This window comes from Geotrypetes seraphini, chromosome 4, assembly GCF_902459505.1.
Source record: "Geotrypetes seraphini chromosome 4, aGeoSer1.1, whole genome shotgun sequence".
Lineage (NCBI taxonomy): Eukaryota > Metazoa > Chordata > Amphibia > Gymnophiona > Dermophiidae > Geotrypetes > Geotrypetes seraphini.
This window is the reverse complement of record NC_047087.1, coordinates 225,954,865-225,968,640: the sequence shown is the minus strand read 5'-3', so window position 1 is coordinate 225,968,640 and position 13,776 is coordinate 225,954,865. Positions and strand designations below refer to the sequence as shown.

General features: G+C 38.8%; 1 protein-coding gene across 4 annotated transcripts in view; it reads right to left on the bottom strand.

The window, feature by feature from the left end:
• The window catches only part of KCNMA1 (potassium calcium-activated channel subfamily M alpha 1), a 1,372,671-nt gene that overhangs the window by 501,160 nt on the left and 857,735 nt on the right, over window positions 1-13,776 (bottom strand). The gene's annotated exons all lie outside the window — the stretch shown is intronic.

Here is a 13,776-nt window from a genome sequence, read left to right as displayed (position 1 = left end):
ACTATATAATATCTCACAACCATTCAGTTTAGAGTTTCCCAGAAAATTAAAATCTCTGTTTTTCTGTGCATTAATGGCATCTTGTTCAAGGAACGTTATCTTGGCATACTTAAGTGACAAATTTAACACATTAATCATATACAGCACAAGACAGATAGTAACCAAGGTTGTCCAGGTCACTAAGGCAAATATGACATTCCTAGACTATGATACCACTAGTTGAAAGGCCATATGTGGCCATCTCTGGGAAGAGGTGAGAACGTCACCAGAAACAAACAAACAAACAAAAAAAATGAAATTTTAATGAATTCTGTTAGGGCAAAGAGTTTGTAATACATCAGTCCAAACTCTGTCATGTTGGGCCCCTTACATTTGCCATGGGAGAATCATTACTGCGGATTTGTAAATTAATCGCTACTGCGGCTTTATGAGAAAAAAAAAAATACAGAAGTTGAAACATGTAAACTTTTTTTCAGACTGCTTATGGAGACAAGGCATGAAAAATCAGACATTCTCAACATTTTGGATCTGAGACTTTAGTCACCTTTTCCTGGACACGGTCACATATGATCTGCTATAGCTTCCTCTTATCATCAACAGTATTCCTTTCCACTCTTTTCTAAGCCAGTTACTATAAATAAGTACATATTATAATATCTTCTCTCAATCTTCTTTTCAGTCCTCTTTCTTAAAGAACAACTCTCATGACCAGAAAACTGGAAGACTTTCCCAGTCAGACCAAAATGTGTTCAATGGAAAACACATTTTAAATTAGATTTACCTGTATTTGTGATTATCCTGAAAATTAGATCAGTTTACTGCACAAAAAGCCAGAATTTATACAACCTATTTTAGACCAAAGGGCTATTTAATCTTCAACAAGCAATACAGCAGCCCAGTAGTGTAGCGAGGGTGAGAGCTCCCTGGGGAAGTGGCGCCCCTCCCCCGCCCTCTTCTTCGCCCATCTCCTGCTGCTTGCCCTGCCTCCTTCCCTTCCCCGTGCCTCTTTAACATTCCTGGCACAAGCAGCAGCATTACCAACTTACTGTCAGTGTCATCTCTCCCTATGACATCACTTCCTAGGCGCGGGCCCAGGAAGTGACATCAGAGAAAGAGCTAACATTGGCGTGACAGCAGCTTGGAGGTTGCCGCTCATGCCAGAGGTTACAGAGGTACGGGGTAGGGTAGCAGCGCACTCGCATGGCAGTGGGGGTGGGGGTGGAGAGGAGGACGGGTGCCTGGGGTGGACGCCACTGCAGCAGCCAGTAATTTAGCAAATCCTCCATTTTGTTCACAGTGACATGCCTGAAAATCACAGTAATGTTGCCACAACAAAAATACATGCTCTAATTAGCAATAAAATGTCCCTATGCCAGTTTTGTTTCTCATAGAGTTCAGAAAGAATCATACAAGGTTATATACCTCAAAACTTTTGCTGACTTTTAGAAAGCTGCAGTAGAGATTTCTTCCAGGGCTCGGCAAGGTAAATGAGCGTTTTGAGCATTTATCTCGCTGGCCTGTTGTAGAAACCACTACCGTGGCTTTGTAAAAAAGGAGTTCTTTATTAGAACAGTGTTCAAGCACATAACAAAACAGAGAAAAATTACTCAAAACAGTAAGGGTGTAGTTATTATAGGTTACTGTTAAGAAGGGTTATTTTACCAGTAACTCGTGCTGCTTTAGCACATGTCCAAGGTTATGCAATGAGACATAGTTATTAATAACTGGGATTAACCATAAAATAACATCTCTTAATGATAGCCCACATTGATAACTTACAACTTGTTCTACTTAGAGAGAAGTGGCTATGGTGAAGAAAGCAGCACTTAGATACTATAGGGTCCAATATTCAGACCTCAGGAGTTAGCCAGGCTGACTCCTGCAGGTGGCGCTGAGCCTGGATATTCAATGCTGGGCCATTTCTGATGACTGACATTGAATATTCAGTATATTTTTAGCTGGCTAAATCAAAATTAACTAGACCCTTAAATGTATCTTATTAAATAAAGGCAAACTAATTTAATAGCTCTTACAAAAAAAAATAAATCTCTGATTTCTTTCTGTTCAGATACCTTTCTTAAATTTTATTGCACTCCAAATCTATAACAAGATGGCATATGGTCAACTCTCTTCTATTTCATCATATCTTTTTGACTAAATACAGAAATGTGTACGAAAAATAGCTCTCTAAAACATGCCATCATGGTTTTAAGTTAATCCAACAACAGCAACAAAATCTGACATTTGTTCTTGATTTTTTTCCAGATGAATTGACAACTGCTTTAAAATGATGTGGATTTTGAGAAGACATTTTCAATATACAGGTTTCAAAGTTTATGGTGATTGTAATGCTGATTCTTGGGTATATATGGAACAAACAACATAGCTCACCAAATGAGTGGTGGTTTAAGAAAAGCATTTGAGAGTGTTTTAAGGTTCAGGGAACATCCCACAAGGTGAAAAATTAAAACTTAGAATCCTTAGGCCAGGGGATTCCTAGTCAGTCAGATATTTGGGCTATCTACAAGAAATATGCATGAGGTTAATCTTCAATGGAGACATTATGGGGCTCATAATCAAAAGAGTAAAACATCCGAAAACCGGCCTAAGTCGGCACTTGGATGAACATTTTTCAAAAACGTCCAAGTGCCGATGATAAAACCAGGTTTTGGATGTATTTCTAAATGACCTAGGCCTTCATAGTGCCGCTCAACATCCAAAGCTAAACGAGGCGTGTCGAGGGCAGGAGTTGGGTGGGACGTGGGCCGGCTTAGACTTAGTTGTACAGCATTTATAACCAAAAGTTTTACAACAGAGCCTAGACGGAACTTAGACGTTGTGACTTAGACCATGTAAAACATGGTCTAAGTCACAAAAACCCATCTAAAGTCACCAGATAAGCACTGCAAACACATAAAACAGACCCCCATACACTTCCCCAGTGATCATCGACCCCTCCCCACCCCCATAAAAATATTAATCACATCTTTAAAATTCAGCCTCCAGACCATCATCACCTGGCCGCCTGGCATAGGAAAGCCTAGTCATCCAGCACAGAGGCAGCTTAAGTCATCTTGGGGGTGGGTTAGGGACCCATGGAAAGGAGGACCCATGTCCATAAGCCCCTGTAATCACTGCATTGATACTTAAACATGTGCACTCCCCTATACACCACTAAAACCCTTTTTTTACTGGCATATAAGTGGCTCCTGCAGCCATAAGGGCTATTGGGGTGGTAGTGGGATAAGTGGGTCTAGGGGATTCTGGAGGTGGTTTGGGGGGCTCACCGTGATCTATAAGGGAGCTGTAGTGAGGAGCAGACATGGCAACCTTTTTGTGAAGTTCACAGCAGTGCCCTGTAAGGGACCCCACTATTTAGGTGGCATGTCTGGGTGTGCAGTCCATCACTTTGCATACCCCTCCCACGTCCAACAGGGCTTGTTCTAGGCGTTTTGGACTTGGACGGAAATTTGGACAGAAATGTGGTATAAAGATAGACAATTTAGTGGCTTGGACGATCAGATCGGCAGGATGTATAATTAGACGATTTTCAAAAGAAAAAAAAGTTGGACTTATCTTTTGAAAATGTGTCTTAAGCTGTTTTTTTACTTTGGATGACTTGCGAGATAGACGTAAATGGACTTAGATGTCCCTTTCGATTATGCCCCTCCACATGTAAATCTATCTCATATATTTTCATTGCAGAGATTCTGAAATCTTATTGGCTGAAGATCACCAGGACAGGTTTAGGAACCTGCAGTCTAGGTAGTTCTCCTTTTGAAGTCTTTGGCAAACAATGTACCACCTTAAAAAAAAATTGAATGGTTGAGCCTACAAGATGACTTAGTAATAACGCTACACTACCATGCATGACAGCTGATTTTGGTCTTCTATTCAACAGGCCAATTAGGTCTGGGAATGTTCCAGAAGCACTGTTTATAACATAGCCCCTTATGGGGCTAGGAAGGAGTTCAGTTCTCATGCAACAGGCATATTTAGAGGCTTGAATTCACTACAGTTTTCAGGATAAGCTCTCAGGCATGACCCCCAGTTGAGTACTGTCATTACAATAATTCGGATAAGTAATCTGAAAGGTACATATACATTTAGCGAAAAAAAAAAACCCTGTGTAATTGTAAAGTGGAAAACCAAAATATGTGACCCTATGAAAATTTGGCTCCAAAAAAATAAATTTATATCTAAGTTTAGTATTCTCAAAGATTTCTCACCCAAACAGTAGTTTTAGCAAAGCAGCTAAATAAATGTATATGGAAAGTCACTGGTAATCCCTCCCGACTGGACTCTACTGCATGATGGCAGCCCTGCTGGAGTGCTTCCTTGGACGTGGCTCATGTTGCATTTTTTTTCTAGGGATAAGTGGAGCTTGACAGTTTTATCCTGTCACATTTTATCACCGTTATGTATTATATTTATGGGAAAACTCAAAAGAAAAACAATGAATTAACAAAAAAGTAAAACAGCTGCAGCCTAAAAGCTGCTTTTACAGGGATCTCAGACAATGATACAGCTGCAGACTCACAGTGACTCCACTGAGTAAAATAATGCTGTAACAAGTTCAAACTACAATTCATTTGTGTCGCAGCTTTTCCTTTTAATTCCCTTTGGGGAAAATAACATAAGACCAACACAACTCTATTCAATTTAAGCTGATTCCAGTCTTCTCACTGGAACAAGTTTAAAGAACAATCCTTTGGCTCTGCTGTTAATACAGTAAGAGCCCACTACACAAAGTACAGCAGAAGGCTGGCTTAACAGTGTACTGTGTTTACTGTTCATTTGTTTTATGGGATTTGATTACTCTCCTTTCCAAACTCAGGATCAAGGTGAATTACATTTTAGGTACAGTCGATATTTTCTTTCCCTTACAGGGCTACAATCTAAGATATTATATTATGGTTGTAACACATGTTATTGCCTAATTAACTTTGATTGGAAATAATGTGCTATCTGCCAATAACCTTGTATGAGGGTCATTTCATAAATAATGCACACTGTTTTTTTTAATTTACATTTTTTTATCAAGTATTTCTTTATAATCTTTCAATATAGTATCCCTCCTTTGCAATGACCGAGTCCCAACGTCCAGGAAGCTTCATTATTCCATCCAAGGCACCGTTTTGTTCAGTTGCTGAATGGCTTGGGTACCAGCGGAAGAAAGCTCTTCCAGAGATGCAAAATGATATCCATGCATAGGTTGTTTCAACTTTGGAAAAAGGTCGAAGTCTGGTGGACTCAGGTCTGGACTGTAGGGAACATGAGGTAACACCTAAGTTTCCAAGTTTCCAAGTTTATTATATAATTTGATTAATCGCCTATCACAATTTTTAGGCGATGTACAGTTTACAAAAATAATCAAATAAAGGGAACAGAACAGACAAACAATATTCAGATCAAATTAAAATACTGAATACAAACATTTCTATACATAGTTTAACTTATACATATAATATAAAGGGAAAATTATTAGTGGGTTACAATCCATATTAATTTAATAACGTTTAAGGAAAGAACAATAGGAAGGGCAACAGGTATTCGCGTAGTTTTTCAATGACGAATGGAGAGCTCCATCTTCCCCATGACCCAAAAAAATTTTGATGAGCTCAATCAAAAGTCAAACAAATGATGTTTTTTGCTTATGATCATGAAGGCATCATCATCACAGACAAAGTTCCATGTGGAAGAAGTGTATGGGCAAGCGTATTATTGTGTATTATCATGATTTTTTGCAAAAAATGCACAGAAAAATGCACAAAACCCAACCTCAGTTGCTCTTGGCTGAGCCACTCATTCTTCACGACAACGCTTGCCCATACATAGGAAATGTTGTCATTGAAAAACTACGTGAATATGGCTGGGAGGTGTTAGCTCATGTTCTCTACAGTCCAGACATGAGAACACCATACTGCGACCTTTTTCCAAACTTGAAACAACCTATGTGTGGACATCATTTTGCATCTCTGGAAGAGCTTTCTTCTGCCATTCGGCAACTGAACAAAATGGTGCCTTGGACGGAATAATGAAGCTTCCCGGATGTTGGGACTCGGTCATTGCAAAGCAGGGAGACTAAATTGAAGGATTGTAAAGAAATACTTGAAAAAAATAAAACGTTAATTAAAAAAAAACAAAAAAACAGTGTGCATTATTTATGAAATGACCCTTGTACATATAGTGCAAAAACAAAATTCAGGGCAGAGGCACATTAACTAAAATGAAGCTGCAAAACACGCAAATACATGCAAAATGGCTCATTATTAAGAAAATAGAAAAATATAGCATTGATGTAATAATAATAATTATAATAATGAAAGCTATCTTATAATCTGCACCTAATGATCCATACTCATGTGGTCTACTTTTCCCTCACTCCTACACTTCAACCTAATTTCTAAATTCATTATTTGGCTTTCTTTAAAAAATAAAATAAAATTGCATAATCACCCTTGATGACCATTCCTTAGATCAGTGATTCCCAACCCTGTCCTGGAGGACCACCAGGCCAATCGGATTTTCAGGCTAGCCCTAATGAATATGCATGAGAGAGATTTGCATATGATGGAAGTGATAGGCATGCAAATTTGCTTCATGCATATTCATTAGGGCTAGCCTGAAAACCCAATTGGCCTGGTGTTCCTCCAGGACAGGGTTGGGAACCACTGCCTTAGATTACTCTTTTGGCACTTAATGGGATATCCATTCTGATCTAGTAGTGGGCACAGTTGATCTTTAGCTCCCCCATGCTACCAATTTCCAAAATGGCATCTTCTGCCCCTTAGCAGTAGTCTTATGGTACTACTGTTAGGCTTGATCCCTCCCCCCACACACACACGTACACAGATACACACACACATACACTTCCCAAAACAGAGTACATCTGCCACTCACTAGACAACCTTAGTTATCTTACAGGTGAGCAAAGAGTAGGATGAGGTAAGTTTAGAAATAAAGGTGCAGGGCTTGGGGGGGGGGTCTGAATTTTGTGGTAACATACTTAGAGACAATCTAAAGTTATGGGGAGAGACAGATTTGTCACTCTCAAGAGCTGGTTGGGGGGGCTTGATTTTCTTACTGGAGATTTTAAAATATAGTAGGCCTTCATGCAGCCAGAAACACACAATGTTCCAGTTGAAGAATGGGAAAAATAAAAAGCTACTATTGATTAAAATATCCTGCACTGAAATAAAATGCACCTTTAAAAGCTGGCCTCTAAATTTGAATTTGATACACTAGAGAATAAAATGATGTACTTAAAGTCATCAGAGGGTATAGGAGGAAAAGCAGGATTTGGACCCTACTGTAGCTTTATAGATCCCCAGTCTGCTATGCTAAGCACTCAGGTAGTGCTCCAGTTCTGAATGCCTTTCCAAAGATAACCTGTAAAATTCACCAGACTAAAACCAGAGTGCATTTTGACAGGAGTAAAGACAACCTAAAGCATTTTATCTACAAAAGTGCCATAATATTTACATTACTTAAATACTCTTGAATATAGCCTGTGAAGCTACAGATCTTTCTCCAGATCCCCCTAAATATAGTTTTCAATCGCCTTTTTTGTCCTTGTTATGTCTCTCTCTCTCTCTTTCCCCTACTCCCACCCCACCACCCCCACAATCACCACAATGATACTTTCTTAGGTAGTTTTACTTCATTCTTTTACCCTGAAAGTCTGAAAATCTAGAGCTGAAAATGCTTTCCAGAGCCCAACCTTTCATTCTAAGGGGAAAAATGAAGCTTCATCTAAAACCAAACCTTAACATTTACTTTTCTCCCCGAGAAAGAAATCTTTCAACATTTTCATGATTCTTATAATCTGGCCCACAATGTTAAACACGCTAATCTCCTTCCAGAGGTAAACTTGCCTGAAAAATAAGCACCATTATTTTCTAACTAACAGGGACTGCTGTTGTACTGTAACGATACAACAGATGTACAAAGTTTTCACTTTAAAGCCATCTCAGAAAGAGAGAGAAATAGGGACAGAGTAAGGAGCAAGATTGAGCAGAGTTTTATAATGCCCTGCTGTATCTTTTTTTTTTTTTTTTTTCCTTTTTTTATGCAAACAAGTGAAATTATTTGGAACACTATAGGGGTAAATTCTATATAGGTTGATGAAAGTTAGACACCAACAAACTAAGCACTAAGCTAGTATCCTATAAAGATAAGAGATATACCTATCAACTTTCTTATGCAAGCTCCATGTCTCTCTCTTTCCCTATTCTTTCAAAAGTCTCATAAGGTTCTATTCTGGCATCTTTTTGTCTCCCCCCCCAACCTCACTTTTATTCATTCTAATCACTGCTCGGTCTTTTGTTATGCTGATGATATACAGATTCTTTATTACACCCCTGCTGATCGTCCTAATATCACTCTACTCAATATGTGTTTCTAGAAGGTCTCTTACAAGGTTAAAGGAAAATTCTCTCTCAAACTGGCACTCGGCACATGTTGCACTTCATCACAGGACACCTGCAAGTACCACACACACCCGCTGCTCTTTGACAAATTGTGAATTTTATTAATGGCTACGGCCATAAACGCCAAACTACAAACATTTTCAAAACAGCAAATACCAACATTTCAAAACCATTAACGATGAACATTGTATATATACACATATGCACAACATCATATTGCTGCATATTAATTCTTATAACAGGAAACTCATCCATGGATTGCCCAGCATATCTGGCCGGGCTACCGTTCTTCTCTTGGGAGTGTCGTTCAAGCTGCCCCTGCCGTTCAAGGAAGGGGCCATTCACCTGTTGGTTTTTTAAGTCAATACCACATGACCTCCCCACCGTTCAAGCAGGGAGACATGCCTCTTTGAGTGTTCACATCACCTGCATCATCCATGCTAGACGTTTGCCACTTTTGCTATCAACAAATGTAACACTGTGTTCTTTCTTGGCCTTATGTTGTTCCTATGACCTCCACTGTGATCTCCCACCTATTCATCTATGGCTGCAATGAGCTTCTTTGGTGTGGGAGAGAGGGAACACTGCAATGCTCCCTTAGGAAACACCAAACTGTTGCCTCCAATCAGGTCCTGGTTGACTCACTCTCACTCTCCTTGTGTCTATGTCCCTGCCCCTGATCGGCCTCCAACCCATTTCACTCCATCATGTTTCATCAACAGTAACTAGTTATTTGAAAAGGTTGGCACCAGCTTGCTGAAAATGCTACAAAATCAGTTTTGAAGCATTCACTCGACATCGTTTCTCGTCAGCATTCAAACATTTGGGCACCCACTTGACTGACAGCTTCTGCATACCCAGTTGTTCATGGATTATACACCCAACACATTCCCTGGATATTTGTAGTATCTCAGCAATTGTTTTAGCCGATGTTCACCAATTTGACAAAATCAGGTCAGCGACATGGTCAACAATTTCAGGAGTTGACACCATTTGAAGCCTCCAAGACTTTGCTGCATCTTTGGTTTCAAAATCTCCACAATGAAAGTTTGAACACTACTTCTTCACTGTGAAGTAAGACAGGCATTTGTCACTAAGGCCTTCTTTTACTAAGATAACCGAACAGCACACGCTAATCAATTTAGAGTGCTAAACGCTAACGTATGCATGTTAGTCTATGGATGTTTAGCATTTAGTGTGCTAATTTGATTAGCGCGCGTTAATCGGTTAGCGCACATTAGTAAAAGAGGGGGGGGGGGTAAATATTTGTATCATACATTTAAGGATTTCCTTTGAAGTTTTCTTCTGCAGGAATAGGAACTTCATGACGGCTCAGAGTTCCACATTTGAAAATTCCACACTTTTCATTGACATATTTCAACCAATGATCTGAAACAATGTCAAAACACAGCATTGTGATTCTACAAATTAGCACTTTGCAAAATAAAATAACACTCTTTTCAGCAACGGTGGCAAAATAACGCTCAGAATTTAGAAGTTGGTTGGGCTGAGAACTTTTCAGCACCCCCTTATATAACACAGCCTATTTAATACTGGCAAGACTTGCTACTATGGCTTTGTAAAAGGGGCCCTTTGTGCGTGCGTGTGTGTGTGTGTGTGTGTAATAGCAAATTTGATTAAAATAAAGAATCACAAAGTGTTTCCATAGAAAAAATTTAGTTTACTGAATATTTTCATTACAAAATAAACTATAATGCTCCCCTCCCAGTTATGTAAACTCTCTGGTGGAAGTTGATAGGTCCTTTTCCATGTTTTTTATGCTATCCTGAAGGGTAGAAACATTCTGTGAGTAGGTCTTCTTGCTGAATCCAAAGTGTTATAGTGCAGCTGAAAGATAAGAAAAGGAATTAAGAATTTACCCTTATTACACTTCTTTCACAAAGCAAAACATAATTATGAAACTGAAAAGCAAGGTTATACTCTAGTAAATATATGTACAAGTATGAATTAATTTGGGTCTTACATATCTTATGCTCTTATGTATTAACAGAATAAGTACTCTATATCAAACTGTACTAAAAAAAACCTTACTTCATAAACAAAGCGACCCGAAGAAAATCAATCCCATGGATTGTTATATTTCTCTAATGCACACAGGAAAAACAAGAAAAAAATCTCACAACCAAGCTCTGGCAATCCCAAAATGGGAGAAAAAAGCCTCAGTTAAACTTCATATGGCCAAAAAAACTTCCAAAATATTTTATCATGCAAGAGCTTGGAACACACAGCTATCACAAATTCCTGTATGACATTTGAAAAACAATAAAATCAGGAGAATATTATAATTAAATACTGAATTCCCCCAAAATGACTAAAAATGACTGGAATTCTAAAACTGAAAATAAATTATGCACAAAACCAAAGAAAACAAATCAACAAAACAACATATAACATTAAAAAACTGTTTTTTGTTTTCAATTGTAATATGCTCTGTCAAAACCACCCATCCAGCACTGGCAGTAGTACTGTACGTTGTATAGGTGTTAGTTTGGAATCATAGCACTCCCTCCCTTCCTGCCTGTATTTCAGCTATCTTGTAGCACTCACAATATTCAACAGTCACAGAAGAAAATTTATTGAAAACTTGGTACTTAACTTTTCTGTGCTGAAAGAATGTTTCCAGGCAGCAGAGCGTGGTATTAAAATGGTGTGTAGTCTTCGTCATAAGGCGTATGGGGACAGAATTAAAATCTCAATCTGTATACTTTGGAGGAAAGGCAGGAGAGGGGAGATAAAATAGAGACGTTTAAATACCTACGTGGCGTAAATACGCATGAGGAAGCTATGGAATGAGAGAGCATAGGCTGAAGTTAAGAGGTGATAGGCTCAGGAGTAATCTAAGGAAATACTTTTTTACAGAAAGGGTGGTAGATGCGTGTCTCCCGGTAGAGATGGTGGAAACAGAGACTGTGTCTGATTTCAAGAAAGCCTGGGATAGGCTCAAGGGATCTCTTAGAGAGAGGAAGAGATAATGGTTACTGTGAATGGACAGACTGGATGGGCCATTTGGCCTTTATCTACCATCATGTTTCTATGTTTCTATTTAGCCCATCATGCCTTCCAGTGGTCTTCCACCTGGAATCCATAAAAACTCTCTTTTAGAATCTAAGAAGGAAGGTGCTCCATTCTTTTCCCCAGTACATTCCCCATACTGTTTGCTGGTTCCTCGTCAGTCTAGAAGATACAAGAAAGAAAAGACTTTCACATAAGGCCTAGCAAATGGCATAGACAACTGTAATACATTGCTATTCACTCTACTCTTTCAGCACACATTTGTCATAACGTCTATTAAGACCTTAAATTTCCTACACAAATTGCAATAAATTACATATTTGATCTTACCAAAGAAAAGAGGAAGACCATTCAGGATACGTTTCTAGTGTCTCAGTAGACATCTGGTAGCATACACTGAAGGAAGGATGAACTTCATGTAAAACTATTGACTTATTGTCTAGTTGCCATCTTCTGCATTGGTCAAACAAAGAATAGGAAAAAGACTCCTATATGTTTATATTAAACAGGGCATCCATATGGGCAGTTCCATAAAGCCGTGAAAATAAATACATAGTACAAACACATTCCCACATATGCCCCCTCCCATATATCTTTCCAATAAACAGCTCCTTAAAAAAGTCAAGAGAATAAAGAAACAGTTCCCTCTATTTCCAGATGTGTTATTCTTTTTTGCATCATTTTATATGAAATCCCAATGCATACAAACTACTAAACTGACACTTATAAGTAAAGCTACAATCCTAAAGCCTCTTATTTATTTAAAACTTTTTCATACCATTTACAAAAAAACTAAACGGTTTACATCAGTAGAAACATACATAAAACCAGGTCATAAAATCTATGTAATTAAACAATTTCTTCTCTTCAAGTGTTAGTTAATAAATCGCAAGAATACAATTGCAGGCAGATTCTTTTCTTCAAATGCCAGCTAATGAATCACAAAAATGTAGTAACAAACAACTGAATTTTTAACTGGTTTTTAAAAATTGAAACCGGTTTACACACAGCCGCAATTTATTGCTTTTTTAGACCATCAGAGATAAATGATTACACATGAATAACCACATACTAAATGCTAATGCTCACCCAATTCTTCTTTTCATTGGTACAAAATGTTTTACATATAAAACTTAATTCTAAAAATCCTGCTTATCATGATATTTGAAGTAGGAGTCACAGAACACTTAACTTAAAACCTGTCAATGTGGTCCATGTTTTGCTAACCTGCATCATGGAAGAGAACCATCAAAACATTCTGGTGCTTATTTTCAAAGCATACGAATGTTCAAAAATGCTGTAATGATGTCTATGTGTTTGAAACATCCAAATCCTAATTTTGCAAAGGCCAGATTTGGACATCTAACACTGCAGTATGTCCAAATAGCAAGGGAGTGTGTTGTAGGCATGTTTTCGGCAGGACTAGGGAAAGCCCAAAATCAGAACATCCATAGAACACACAGAGGCTGGGACACCTCGCTAGATGTCCAGAAAGGTAGTGATTACCGAATTGGAAGAAACATCCAAGTCTAAAAAGAAGGCCATCCAAGTTAGACCTATTTTAATCACATCTAGGGTACAAAAATATGTTCTGATTGAGGAGCTAACTACTGGAGGGATTAAGGCATGACATCTCCTTAATTCCTCACTGGCTGTTGTCCCCCACCCCCAACCCCCTGAAAATGAAACTGGAAGGGGATACCAGGCTCTATAAAGCTTCAAACATTCAATTCCTCTGGGCAGCTCCACTTTGCCTCATTGGATTTTCTTAGTCAATTGCTTGCCAGGTGCGAAGATTGCATACCTCACACATCACCTAGATAAAAGTTTAGACAGTGCTGGGGAGGAGTCTAATGTCTCGGTAGATGTGGGTACCAATGAAATAAGCTCTTAAGTAGGAAGCTAAAATCCAGAACCTCCAGGGTAGTATTTTGAGACATGCTCCCTATTCCACACGCTGGGCCCAAGAGACAGGCAGAGCTCCAGAGTCTCAATGTGTAGATGAGGCAATGGAGGTATCTAGAGCTGTACAGACTGCAGTGTGTCCAACAGTTGTTGATGGGTGCGTAGTGGTGGATCAAGTCATTGTAGTCTTGTGAGCTGTACTAATCTGGTGAGACTGGACTCATTTGGAGCACTGGTCTTGACCTAGGGGCTGCCGCATAAGTAGACTGCTGGGCAGGATGGACCACTGGTCTGACCCAGCAGTGCCAATTCTTATATTCTTATGCTATTTGTTTGTAGCCTTTTAACTACTTGGATATTTTGTGACTTATGTTTCTATATTTAAGACCGCCAAGGACCCTATAAG